This window comes from Anomalospiza imberbis, chromosome 1 (assembly GCF_031753505.1).
Source record: "Anomalospiza imberbis isolate Cuckoo-Finch-1a 21T00152 chromosome 1, ASM3175350v1, whole genome shotgun sequence".
NCBI lineage: Eukaryota > Metazoa > Chordata > Aves > Passeriformes > Viduidae > Anomalospiza > Anomalospiza imberbis.
In genome coordinates, this window is record NC_089681.1 from 33,678,027 (window position 1) to 33,691,276 (window position 13,250).

General features: G+C 38.6%; 1 long non-coding RNA gene across 1 annotated transcript; it reads left to right on the forward strand.

The window, feature by feature from the left end:
- The first annotated feature begins 9,579 nt into the window (after positions 1-9,579).
- LOC137477347 (uncharacterized) lies at positions 9,580-11,451 on the forward strand. The gene is made up of 3 exons (XR_011000962.1): positions 9,580-9,896; positions 11,203-11,275; positions 11,342-11,451. It is a non-coding gene; the product is annotated as an uncharacterized lncRNA (long non-coding RNA).
- Positions 11,452-13,250: the final 1,799 nt, after the last annotated feature.

Genomic DNA, 13,250 nt, shown 5'->3' on the forward strand with positions numbered 1-13,250 from the left:
CCAGAAGCCCAACTGAGCTCCATGGGTGCTTTGCCTGTCCAGCCATGGATCCCCACTCATTAAAGTCTCCCCATGTGCAAAGAGATCACATGCCCACATCTGGCATCTGCACATCTCATCCACTCACATCTGGCATAAACTGCCCAGGGAATACCTTGCATGTCTCACTGTTTCCAGGTACTAAGTGTGAATGTACTTCTCAAAGCACTGTTTTTAAACCTTGTCCTGTGTATTTGATGCTTCAGCAGAAGATGTTTATAGAAGGGTGGAAAATGGTCTTCATAAGAATAATGGTGTTTGGTGCTTTGAATCTCAGAAGAACCTGAATTTAGAACTGGGATCATCAAATGGGGAAGACTCTTTGTGCTCAGAAGGGGACAAGGACACTTGTGAGGTGTACTGGTAATTTCTGTGTCAGCTAAGTTGTTTTCTGGGAATCCTTTGACAAAGGACTGAGGGCCACTGTGTCTCATGTTTATGCTCATTTGTAAATTGCTTTCCTCACTATAATGTGGGATTACATAAACAGCTGCCATTGATGACTGATTGCACCTACTTTGGGAATGCTTTTAAGAGGACATCAGGTTTTCCAAAGATACCAATGGTAAGTGGCACTTGGAAAGGAACAGAATATTTTCTTACACCAGCCACTGCAGATTATTTCTCTGAGATGTTGACTCCAAATTCACTGTTCTGTCTCCTCCCTTCCCTCCCTCCCAAAATTCCCAAAATGATTTGACTTGGTGTGCTGGCAACAGATCCATTTAAAATACCACTTCATCTATTTCTTTCTTCTCCCTTTCCAAGCAGTGTTAGTATCTGGGTTCAGGCCTATGTTCCTTAAATGGATGAAACTGCACACTCAGCAACAGGCAAAAATGAATTTATAAATGGGTTAATCTCTTTGCCAGCTGAGTTTATTTTCAGGGACTCTGAGTCCTTTTCCCTTTCCTGGATTTCAATATGTACCGGCCCATGTAAAGCTAGTGATACAAATCGGGTCAGCTCTGAGATTAGAGGTGTGGAGGCGAGTCAGAGAGAACATAATCAGTGCCTGCACACTGCTACAATGCTAATGACACAGTTACAAGGACTAACTTTAATCCCAAATGTCCTGTGTATTCTGCAAAAACGTATCAAGCTAACCTGACAGGATTTGAGATAAATCCACAGAATTGAACTGGGGCCTTTTCTTTTTTTTTTTTTTTTTTTTTTTTTTTTTTTTTTTTTTTAAGAGGCAGATGTGAGTTAAAAAAAAAAACCAAAAAAAAAAAAAAAAAACCACCAAACTAAATAAACCAAGAAAACCTAATTCAAATACAGAGATTTAAAAATAGAAGCTAAACCAGTTTCAGATTTCTGGCTAGATAGCAGATCATCTGGCGAGAAAAAAGAATAAAAATACAATGGCCAGTGTATATTTTAGAAAACAGAAGGAATTTCATTAAAGCAGTGAATAATGAAAGATAGAGGAAACACATAATATTTCTGCAGTATGATCATTATCACTCAGGTTCTGGCCTTAATTGTCTGCAACTACTGTAATTCAGCATATGCAAAACTGTGAGCTGGCTAGTTGTGCAGTTCCATGCTGTAATTATTACAAGCAAAAATAATTAATATTTGAGGATAGTATTCCTGGTGGAAAGGTCCTTTTTTTTAATTCTTTCCCAAGGTGATTTGTTATGTAAGTGTACGAATCCCAGATTGGTACTTCTAATTAAATCAGAGATTTCTTCCGAGGTGAGCATGTTAGATAACAGAGACAGAAAGCTGCACGGCCAAGCATGCAGGTTGTTGAACTTATTTTTAACCTCTTCATCATACTTTGTCCATCTTTCTTCAAACAGATCAGCTACTAATAGCAACTGCTTTTGGGACTCGTTAATGTTTCTGTAGGATTAGTTCGGATCAGTCTGTCAGCCAATTTAACCCAATTTTATAACACTGATGACGGATTTGTCTTGAAAATGCCAGAGCCACAGCTACAGGAGCAGGATTTAATGAAACAGAGTAGACCACACATCACAAGTAACAAGGTGCCTTTAGGTATTTGAAGCTTAGTGGATAGTACCAGTGTTTGAGTCCTTCTAGCTTTGCCTTTCACCAGGTGCTTTTGGACTTTTGCACTTCAATTGAGAATGTGTTTTGGAGTTGTATTAACAGTGTTTTATGATTTAACATAATTATGTACTATGAAATTGTATGGATGGTTGTTCTTATGTTTATGGAGTTCATGGCTTAAGATAATAATATATGAGAAGCAACCAGATATTTCACTGTAACGGGTAAATTAAAGAAACAGTCTTTTAATGAGAGGTTGGGCAAAAGCTGTCTGTGGAGTATAGTGACAAGGTGAGCAGATCAGCATCCTCCTGTTATTTCAGTAGAATTATCAGCAAAGCTTCGGGATAATTTATTCATTGAAAATGCATTTGGCAGTTCAGTTCAAGGTAGAAAGAACATTGGTGGAGACTAAATAAAGCAAAGCTTGGTTTTGTTTTAAAAAGCAAGTTTAAAAACAAAGCACATTTTTGGTTTGGGAGGATGGATATTTTTGTTAAGATGTTTTACTGTGGAATGGACAACAAAACAAAAGAAAAAACAAAACAAAATAAAATAAAATATTGCTACATTAAGTTTGCCAGTGTCATGTGTATCTAGCATGTGTCCTCCCATGTGTCTCATTCCCTCTTCCTCTATCAATTTTAAGCCAATTACACAGATCCTGAAAAAGTAAATCAGGTCTAAGAGCTCAGATAGGTCTAAAGAACCTACTCAAGACACGGATCTTTCCAGCTCTGATAAGGAGCCATGCATAAGTTAGATTATAAGACTAGTTTGTTTTTTAAAATTAGGTTAAATTACTAGTATTTTCTTCTTTACCATCTATTTTATACTAGAATCTGGCTGTTCCATGAGAATATGACCATTTATTTTTGTAATCTTTCAGTTCAGTCCTGGGAGTGAAGAGATCTGAGTTTTATTTAAGTTCACAGCAGTGAAATCCTGGGTGAACTAAGAATAAATGAACATTTTTGTTACAAAGTTCCCGTTGACTATAGAAGCATCCCACAGTCAAATGTTTTTTATACCCATAATATATATTTTTATAAAAGCTGATTTCATTGCCCCCAAAACCTACAAAATATCTCTTGGTAAGAGATGTTTCCTATCTCTTTTGCCAATCAATTATGGCCTGCAAGTTTCCTAAAACTAAATTCCACTTCAAATACTCCTTACTCAAAAGCATGTTTCTGAATTGCACGTGTACTGCAGAACTAAGGCCATGCAACTGAAGGCAAACCCCTATGATGCTCAGGCAAAGGCAGTTTCATCAGTTGCTGTATGTCAGCAAACTGGCAGCTACCATGAGTGCTTGAACATGGTGAGGATGTGATTTTCTAGTTATCTTATGGCTGTGCTCAGAAATCCACTTATTTGAATTTAAGTTTTTCCCCATTTCCACTAAGGTTATGCACAGTGGGCAGGGCTTGCAAAGATTCTACACTAAATCTTATGCACAAGCACAAGATTTAGTCTACAGTATGTGTATGCAGGTGGGGCTAGAGTCCTGAACTAACAGACCTGTTAAGCACATCCTAAATTCCCAGAGTATGCTGCAATGCTTCATTGGATAAAGACAGAGCTTCTTGCATGCTTAATAGTAAATTCTTTTCTGGAGAGGGACCTTATCCATCAACTTATTCCCGGTATTGTTTAATTCTGGAAATTGCTGTTCCCTAGAACATCAGTATTGCCTGATGCACAACACATTTTACTTGATCTCTCTACAAATCCCAACAGCTTTGTGTTCTTACTTGCATATCCGTGGTGAGACTCAGCAGCAGGTCACAGACATTAAGATTTAGGTACCTAGATGTAGCTAACTATGTGGGAACAAACTGTCTGAACTTTGTTACACTCAATGGAAACCTACCTGAGGCAGCTGACAGACTGCCCGCTGCTCTGAGCTCTTCAAGTCACCCTCCAACAGCAGCCTGCATGAGGAACTCCAAACTCTACTGAGTTTGCCTAATGCCCTTTGAGTGTTCTGCCTGATGTCCTGCTGAAGTTTGGGAAGTCATGGGTCTCCTCTGTAATGTGTGCAACATCTGTCACCTTTGTGCAGTGCTCCCAGGTGTCCTGTGACACCAATGGCACTCGGTATCTACATTTGGGAAATGAGTCAAGAAGTTAATCTTCAGTGACTAGAAGGAATTCTAAACTTAGGTAATACGTAGATGCTGTCACTGTGGCTTAGAAAAAGATGATCTTTTAGGTCCCTTCCAACCCAAATAATTCTGTGATTCTATGCTTTAGACACTAAAATGTATCAGCTTTTAAAAAAAGTATTTTCATGTTATTAATGTAAAACCCATTCAAAAATATTTACATTCTTTAATGCTAAAAGCAGAAACAGAACATTGCTTGAGTTTTAACACAGCTGATTAAAAATCTGTGCTTTCTTATCACTCACTGAATTGGCAGCACAGCACCAACCGTATGGTCTTCCAGGGAAGAGTAAGGGCTCTACACAGCTAAGAGATACTTGAAATTCTTCTCTGTCTACAGTGCTTTGAAGCTTTCCCTATAAATTCTTGACTGAAACTATTGAATGCACAGATTTTATTTTGCAGGCAAGATAGCCAAGTGACTGTAGAAAATTTCTCTTTCTCCCAGGGCTGGCAATTCTGATCAAAAGAACCCAACATGTGGCCTTTTGCAAAACTAGCAAAAGCTATGCAGTTCCAATACTGATGTACCATGCATATTCTGAGCTTTAAGAAAGAGCTGAAAGAGGTTATTTGCAGGTGAAGGAAAAAAGAAAGCTGGGGAAAAAAAGAAAAAAGGAAAAGTTTTTAAAGCACCTTGTCCCAAGTGTAAGCTTGCCTAAGATAGATCAGTCTGTGAAACATTCATATTGTTCTCATAGTCTTTACTGGTTGTAACATCTTATGCTTTTATTTGGATGTGCTAGGATGTTTCAGCCTGCAGTCATTTCTGTTCCTTTAGAGCCTTGTAGATAGTGTTTTTCACCTGTTAACCCCCTAGGTATTAAAGCTAGGAAGGAATTTGAAGTGTCTTAGTGCTGGGAATGCTTTCTAACACGTGCATTTCTCTTGTGTTTTGAGGTATAAAAAAGGATATAACAGATCTTGCATATTTATAAGTTCACTCTGTATTTAAAAAACAAAACAAAACAAAACTGCTTATTAACACATTTGTTGTATCAAGTGCAATACTTGGTTACATCATGATGCCTCAAGCTCTGCTTGACCAATTTGGTTTTGCTATAAAAGTCAGATTCAGGCCAGCTGGTTTGGCTGAACAAGATGAGGAGAGTACAGAACTATGCCATCATACTGAAGTGAGGCCTACAGGAACAATTCATCCTTCTGTGGTCTGCACCCACTCCCTTGTGGTGCAGAGACCACACACTCTAGGAGCTGGACATCCTTCTGCACACCCACAAGGTGACTTCTGGCATAGCTGGCAGAACAGTGGGACAGACCTTTTTGGAAGAACTTATGAGGAAGGCAATAGGGATGGATAGGAAGAATGGAGGATGCAAGCAAGCTGGATGCTAATTATTTATATAGTTTTATATAGTTTTATGTTTTAATTTTATATAGTTATTTATATATATAATTTTATATAGTTTTTACAGATTTCTTTAGGATTTCAAATGAAATAAGAGTAGGAAAACATACAAGGTATGTGAAGTTTTTATTTTCTTTTTTTCCTTCCTCTCTAATAACTAAAGCCATAAGGACTATAAAATCCCACATATGAGAAATGTATCAACTGAGAAATATACCAAAGGGTATAGAAATATATGTAAACTCTTTAAACAATACAAAATAGGTAGCTGAAGTCTTAAGTCCTCACACATTTTAGTTTTTATGAAACTAATAAAAATTCTGACATCTAATTCTGTATAAAATTCTATAATTTTATATACAATTGACACTACGCAAAACTGTTCAGAGCTATGTCAGTGTACAGATATTCTAAGCATTTTCACAAACTAACTATTTGTTGTATTTATATAAAATAAAGAACAAAAGCTATCTAGAGGTTGACCACTGAATTCTCTCTGTATTGCTGAATATACAGTCAACATGAACGGCCATATCTAAGACAACTACAGTTGGGTGAGTTTGATCCCATTTACTGCTTTTAAAAATGTCTTGGCTTGATAAGGGGAAAATGAACAGACTTTTCACAACATGAAACTGCAATTTATCAGAGATAAAATGGCAATTTTCCTCTATGGTCTTACATTTTCTGTGTCTTCTACAGCTGTAAAAAGAGTAACTAGCAAATGAGAAAAATACCACAGACTGATGTCATGTGAATTATGAGAGTTTCAGCTGATGACAATCTACTAATAGATAGGCTTCAGAAAAAAGAAAGAAAAGAAGAAAGGACAGATTTAAATAATGACCTGGTTCCATATTCTGTTTAAAATTGGGCTGCAAAGGTGTCCATTTAATAAGATAATGGACTTCCTTGCTATGCAGTGTCTGCTCCAATCCTATCTCTACCAGTGGAGCTATATCTCTATAATGCATCACCCCATTTTGGTGACAGAACACAGTGTTTATGCCAGTAATATTGCAATGAAGACTATTCTGAACCTGGCAACACAACAAGAACAGTACCGGAAGACTTAATATGGAAATTTTCTGTCTTTTAGTATCCACAGTTTTAATTTTGCATTTTGAGGTTTTAAAATTCATTAAACTATTCATTGCCTTATTTATCTGAGTCATTCTTCAATCTTCTTCCAGCATTCTTTTTCTGATTAATACTCATTAGGTAACAACAATAATAGAAAAATTACTATCTTATGCTGTAAAACTTGGCATTTCTAATAGCTGTTACTATTTCCACAGATGAATGTGACATACAGAATACAATCTGAAGAAATGCTACACTTTTAAAATCTATCTCTAAAGCATTTTGTGTTTCTTTTGCATTTTGATTGACTGTGACCTACGTTTCCTCAATAGTTTATTTTAATAAAGCTGATATTTCCTTATGCGAAGTAAACAATAAAGCCAATCTTTTGCCTGTAGAAAAAAAAATCTACGCTGTAGAAATAATTAAATGCATCATTGTGCAATATGTCAAAAGAAAGGCAAACTGGATAATCCAAACATCTGGTTTTGTTCACAAATGCAGTGTAAAGATCCATAAACCTATCCAGGGTAAATACAGACTGCTTTACATTTAAAAGTCAAACTGACTACCTACAGAAGAGGATCTCTTTTTTCTTATTAGAATGGTTGGGTTTCAAGGTTCTTAACAATGAGGCTCAATACAAATTTCAGGTGAAACCATGGAAACTGTAAGGAACCATTTTACTCAAAATAGAAATATCACAAATGACCACGACATTTGGAAGCTGATGCTGTGCATTGTTATTTAGATTGTGAACAACGGGCATATTATCATGTCCTCTGCTCCAAAATTGTTTTTGGTCTTCCAAGAAGGAGCATCTGAAAGCTGGGGACTCCTCTTGCTTTGGTGCAAGGGGTCCCCTGTGTTGAGGAAGACGTTTAGTGCAGGTAGCTCAGTGTGCCGCTGCAGGTTGAGCTCCGGGTGATGGAAGCCCAGAAAAGAGCCTGTGAACTTCTCACCCTTTGCAAAACAAAGGGCTCATGGACCTGTGGCTCAGCCAGGTGAGGGACACTCAGAGACGCAGCAGGAGTGATGACCTCCAGACTACTGAGCACTTAGACTGTGCTGGAATAAAAGCCCAGGGTTTCCCTTGTTCCAGGTCCCTCATTGGAGGCACCCATTTCGAGTTGTTATTTTGTTATTTCACCACAATTGCATTCTTTTAAGGATGGAGATGTCTGAAACTCTGCTGTAGGAAACCTGGGGTAGAGATGGTGAGGAAACCTGGTCTGGCTCCATGAGTGTGGGATGCTGAGGGGATGTGTAGCTATGAAGGGGCCGTAGTCCCAGCTTAGGTGGTGCCAGTGTGGCTCCTGGATAGTCAGACAGGGATGTTTCCTGGGATGTTATGGACATCTTTTTATGGAGACTAGGTAGAAAAGTCAGAAATATGCAGGAAGACAAGACAAATTGTAAATGAGCTTGAGAGAGCAGTGCTCTGAGGAAATAATTTGCTCCTGAGGACTGCAGTTTTAATTCTCTGAAGGCACAACAGGGAAAATGTCTACCCTGAGGCAGCTGAGTGTAAATAGCTGTGTGTAGAGACAGAATTTTTCTACCTTACAAGTCTAAACAATACTAAACATTTCAAAATACTGCTGAATTTACAGATTTAATCTTCTCAAGGATTGCTGGACAATGTGATTTCTTAGTCTACAACTCCTGCATAACGTTCAAACTGCTACCATCTTTCAGCAATTGAAAATTGCAAACATTATTTTTGATTTTTGCTATCAAATTATCCCTCTAGGAGCCATGTTTCTCTTTGTCTTTGAATTAAATACTTGTTGCTGAAATGTAATTGCTGATCCAAGGCCAAGGAAAGAATGGTCAAACTTCTGAGAAGAGGACTCCTAACAGGGTTCTATAGCAACACATAGATGAGAGTCAAAGACACTACATAAAGAGGTTTCAGATGCACACCAGTTCTTTGTTTCTCAAAAGACAATATAATGGGTTAAAGGCAGCAATAACCTGGAGAATAGGTGCATGGCAAAGGAAATTTTACCACTGAATCTTGTGGGACCATTTGACTTTGGGCAGCATGTCACCTCTAGGGTGTAGCTAACACCTAAAAATAGCCCTTGTTGAATTCACCACTGCCCACATCTAATTCACAGAACACAAATCAACACATCAGTGGGAATTTCTGCTTGCACAGTTCAAGTACAAAAGCTAGCACTGGGTACCATATGAGGAGAGAGCAGCTTGGATTGCCTTCTCCAGTAATTTTATAAAGGTCTATTGAATTCACACCCTTTCTTGTAGTTTTTTTCAGTCTAACTCTTTCCTTTTATTTGTTACTAGTATGAGAGTAGTCTGTATGCCTGTGTAGATGCATATGTGGATGTAAATAATAATAGTTTTTCCTAGTATTCTCCTTCATTTTGTGGAGTATTATTTCCTGCCAATATTTTTAATACCTAAAGAAACCTGCTAAGATTGCCTTTGAAGCTTTACTTATTGTCTCTTGTCCTTATGCTGGGAGCAACTGTTCCTTTAGGTGATGGATATGAAGCCCATTTTCTGACATTTCAAATCCAGCAATAATAGCTGCAGGGGCAACCATGACAAACTAAAAACATCAGAGTAAAAATCTGGTTTTTGAGCTACATTATAGGCAGGATTTTATTTTAAAACTATTTATGATTAATTTTACATAGCCATTTTATATGCAAAATAATTTAATTTCATTCACAATAGGTAATGTTGCATATTGAAAGTGAACACACTTCAGAATTTCTTGTACAAACACAAGCTCTGTCCTTGTGGCACCAAAGGGTTTCTGAGACAAAGACAAAAACTCAATGTTTGCTTCTGCTGACAGTGGCAGCAGCAGTCCCAGAGATGTCCTATATGGCATCAAGCCTAGCATGAGAGCCTTGAGGTGACACTCTGCAGTGTGTCCTTGAGCACTGCACAACACCCAGGTCTTAATGGTCCCTACAGACATCTCATAATAACATAAAAAGTCATACAAAACACGTTTTTGCAAGTAAGAAAATGAAAGATTGCCATCTGGGTGAAAGCAAGGCTGTAGTGTCTTGATTTGGCTGAGAGGACTCATGCTCAAAGGCAAAATTGGGTCAAAAGCCTTCATATACTGCTTGGTCCCTAACTTTTGCAAGTTGTATTATTGGCCACAGATATAACAGAGAAAATAACATGTACTTAGTATCCAGGCCAGGACTATATTGCCAGCTGGGGTGAGTGGAGAAAGGGAGCAGATGAAGCCTCCTCGCTTCACAGTTGCATGGAAACTGTATTTGCAGAAGTCCTGAGGTCTGGCAATGCCTCACTACTCCAGACAGCATTTCCCACTTTCCTGCTAGGATTTAACTTGCTAGCTAAAGCTAAAATTAGAATAGGTCTTCCCCAAAATGTCATGACAATAAGTATTTTACAAGTGTTTGTGACTCTAAGCTGAAGAACTGCACAGGCTGGTGACTTAGGTTAGCATTTAAAAGTATTTATCATTTAAAGAAGCACTGGAACAATCACCTTCCTCTTCTTGACAGCAACGAGAGAGAGCAGGATCACGTCAGGAGCACGCAGTGGAATCCGCAGTATGACACTGGGGGCAGGAGATTCACTGGAGAAACAGTGGGGCTAGCTTGCTTTTCCCTCTTTGAGAAGGTATCCTTTCAGCCCAACACATGTCCACCTGTCCCTTGAGGGGAACGCTAAAGATGCCAGTTCCCGTGGTGTGCAGGACCCATCAGATCAAGTCACCACATCTCTGTTGTGCTGCCTCTCACTTCAGCTCCACTGCAACAAGGTTCCCCAGTCCCTGCCCAAGCAATGAACACTGGATTAAAGTCTGTGTTTATGCTCAGTGACAACTAAGTGGCTGATCTCAGCCCTATGGGTAGAACAAACCAAAAGTGTTTTCCTGAGCCACAGGGAATCATTTTTTCCTTTAACTCAGAAGACAATTCAGGCTACATAGATCAGAGTTCAGGACAATAGTAGGGTAGTCTTTAACATGGAATGGGAGGTTGCAATAGTTTAAATTTACTGCTGGATTTCATAAATAAGCCTCCATGACTGCCATGCCTAAAAGCTTTCTTGGGTCAGCAGCTTCAGTGACTACTTCTTGTTGAAATGACCCTGCAGTGTGCCCACATTAAAAACATCTTTTTGAAGATAAAAGGTGAATAATGCTTCAGCATATGGTTCCTCTTAAAGCATTTCCTTCAGTTCTTTTTTCAGCCTTATAATAATAAACAAATAACTTCAGAATAGTTTTGCATGCATTCCTCTAAGAGATCTGCTTGTTTTATTTGTATAGGGACCCTAAGGCTATAAAATATGCCTTACTGGGCAAATTATTTTTCCTAAAACCCAACAAAACCCTGCTGTCATATCTGGCCTGAATTTGTTTTGAACATTGGTACATATTTACCAGCTGCTTTCCTGGCTAGCTTTTTGTAACTCCTTTTACACTGTATCGCTTCAGACCGGGTAATTGTAAAGAGCTTGCTACATTCCTTTCTGGTTTTCTTATTCTAGGTAGAGAATTTGGTTTAAGTGTGGGGGTGCACTAAGGGCCTAAGGGCTTTGAAATGACTTTACCATTCCAGAGGTAGGTAGGAGAAGTCATATCTCAAAGTATAATTATCTTCATTTCAGCAGTTTTCTCCCTTTTCAGGTGTACTGAAACAGGAAGGAGCTAGCTTCTGTACATGCAATTGAAAAATATTTTTAATATTCTCAGATTTACTGAACTGATTATATTCAATCACATTTTAGATGACAGTGTTTCATGAGAGTCCATCCTCATCACTCCTTCTTGTGTTACGCTTATTTTGTGCTGCCTTTCTCTATATTCATCAATGTTCAATTACTTTTTTGCTACTCTCTAATTAAACTTGCTCATGATTTTATTCAAAGATATTGATTCTGAATGGCATGTACTTTATCTGGACAAATGCTCTTTCTCATTGTGTGAAGGCAGAAGTGCTGATTCTAAGTGGCACATTGCTGATTCCCATTCGAGGTGACTTGCTGGGTGACACCTTGGAGCACCAATTCGGACACTGGCAGGGGCCAGGAAAATGTCTTTGATGTGTCTACCTCTAGACACACAGTAGATTTACTAAGAAGCTGGCAATGAAACAGGTTTTTTTCTTGTTTGCTGTTTAATGGTGCAAAATAGATTTTGTAGGGTTTTTTGGTACTTTGTACTAAACCCCCTACATTTTGAAGTTACTGATATTTGTGGTCAGGCTACACTGTGCCCCACTAAAAGCCTGTCCTGGTGACTGGCCTTGGGGGATGATGACCCAGGAGCTCCCAGATATATTTATGTTCCTGTGTACTAGCTTTTGGGGAGGATATTTTTACTCATTGGCATTCTTCCATGTTTCTTCTATTGTGGCACTGCTATTTTGTGATGTTGCCAGTGTGTTTCCCCTGGGAGAAACTAATGATCAGGTGGGGGGAAAAAAACAATGAGCAAATGTTCTATTCTAATATGGAATTTTGAATGTGCATATGAGCAAAGAATTCAAGCAGTTTGATTCCAAGGACATTGTCCTTGGACCTTGTTTGATTTTGTCACTTAACATTTAAAACTAGCAGATGTAAAAGCATATAAGTTTAGAGAGAAGAATAATGTTTAAAGTTGGTTAATGTCATAATGCATATATTAGCCAAACATAAGTGCACTAGCTTATAAATAAATACAGAACTCTTGCCAAAGGGCTGCTGAAAGGTGACATTGGAATAAAGCGGCAGATGCTGAGAAATGAGATCTTTGTGAATGAGTGAGAGGGAAGTCTGGTTTAGTCTTTGCTCATGGCTTTGATCCTGGGTTCAAACAATGCTTTCAAAGTTTCAGATGAATGTTTACATCATTTTAAAAGCAGGATGTAGTAGAGGGACTGGGACATTCAGGGAAAAGGTGTGAACATAACGAGCGAAATCACATCTAAAGGCACAGTACAGCTCCCTTCTTCCTCTCCCATGTAAATTGTCCCATGTAAAAATGCCTGATTTTACAGGTAGGAAAATAATTACAGGCACCAAATGTGTCTTTGCATATATCATCTCTCATCTTATTGCTGCTAGGCTACCATGACCCTGTATACATTCCTAACAAAGTATGTGTTCAATGATCTGGTGTGTCTTGCTTGTAAATAACTTGGAAAAAAAAGATATCTTTGATGATTAGCTGCTGGATTATCTTCCTTTAGATATATCTTGCTTGGGGCTAGAGTGCAGCACTGTTCTGCAGAATGAGTGGTGGCTCAAAGCTGCCCTGAGCCTGTGGTGCTTGAGTGAGGGGTTCCAGCCTGGCTGGCTCCAGAGGGGAGGAAAAGGCTGGCTCCTCTCCTTCAATGGATGAAGCCCTCACTGCTTTCCTCAGACCTAAGATACTGCCCAGATGAAGGTTCTGTGCTGACTCTGAAACCTTCCTGTATCAGCCCCCTTACGTCTAACCTACCAGACAAATTCCTAGCACAGTCTGACATGTTGCAAGATTGGAACTTAGAGTCTTTTCTTGCCCCTGCCTCCTATTTTGTTACTTAGCATTTATCAATATGATCTCAAGTTAA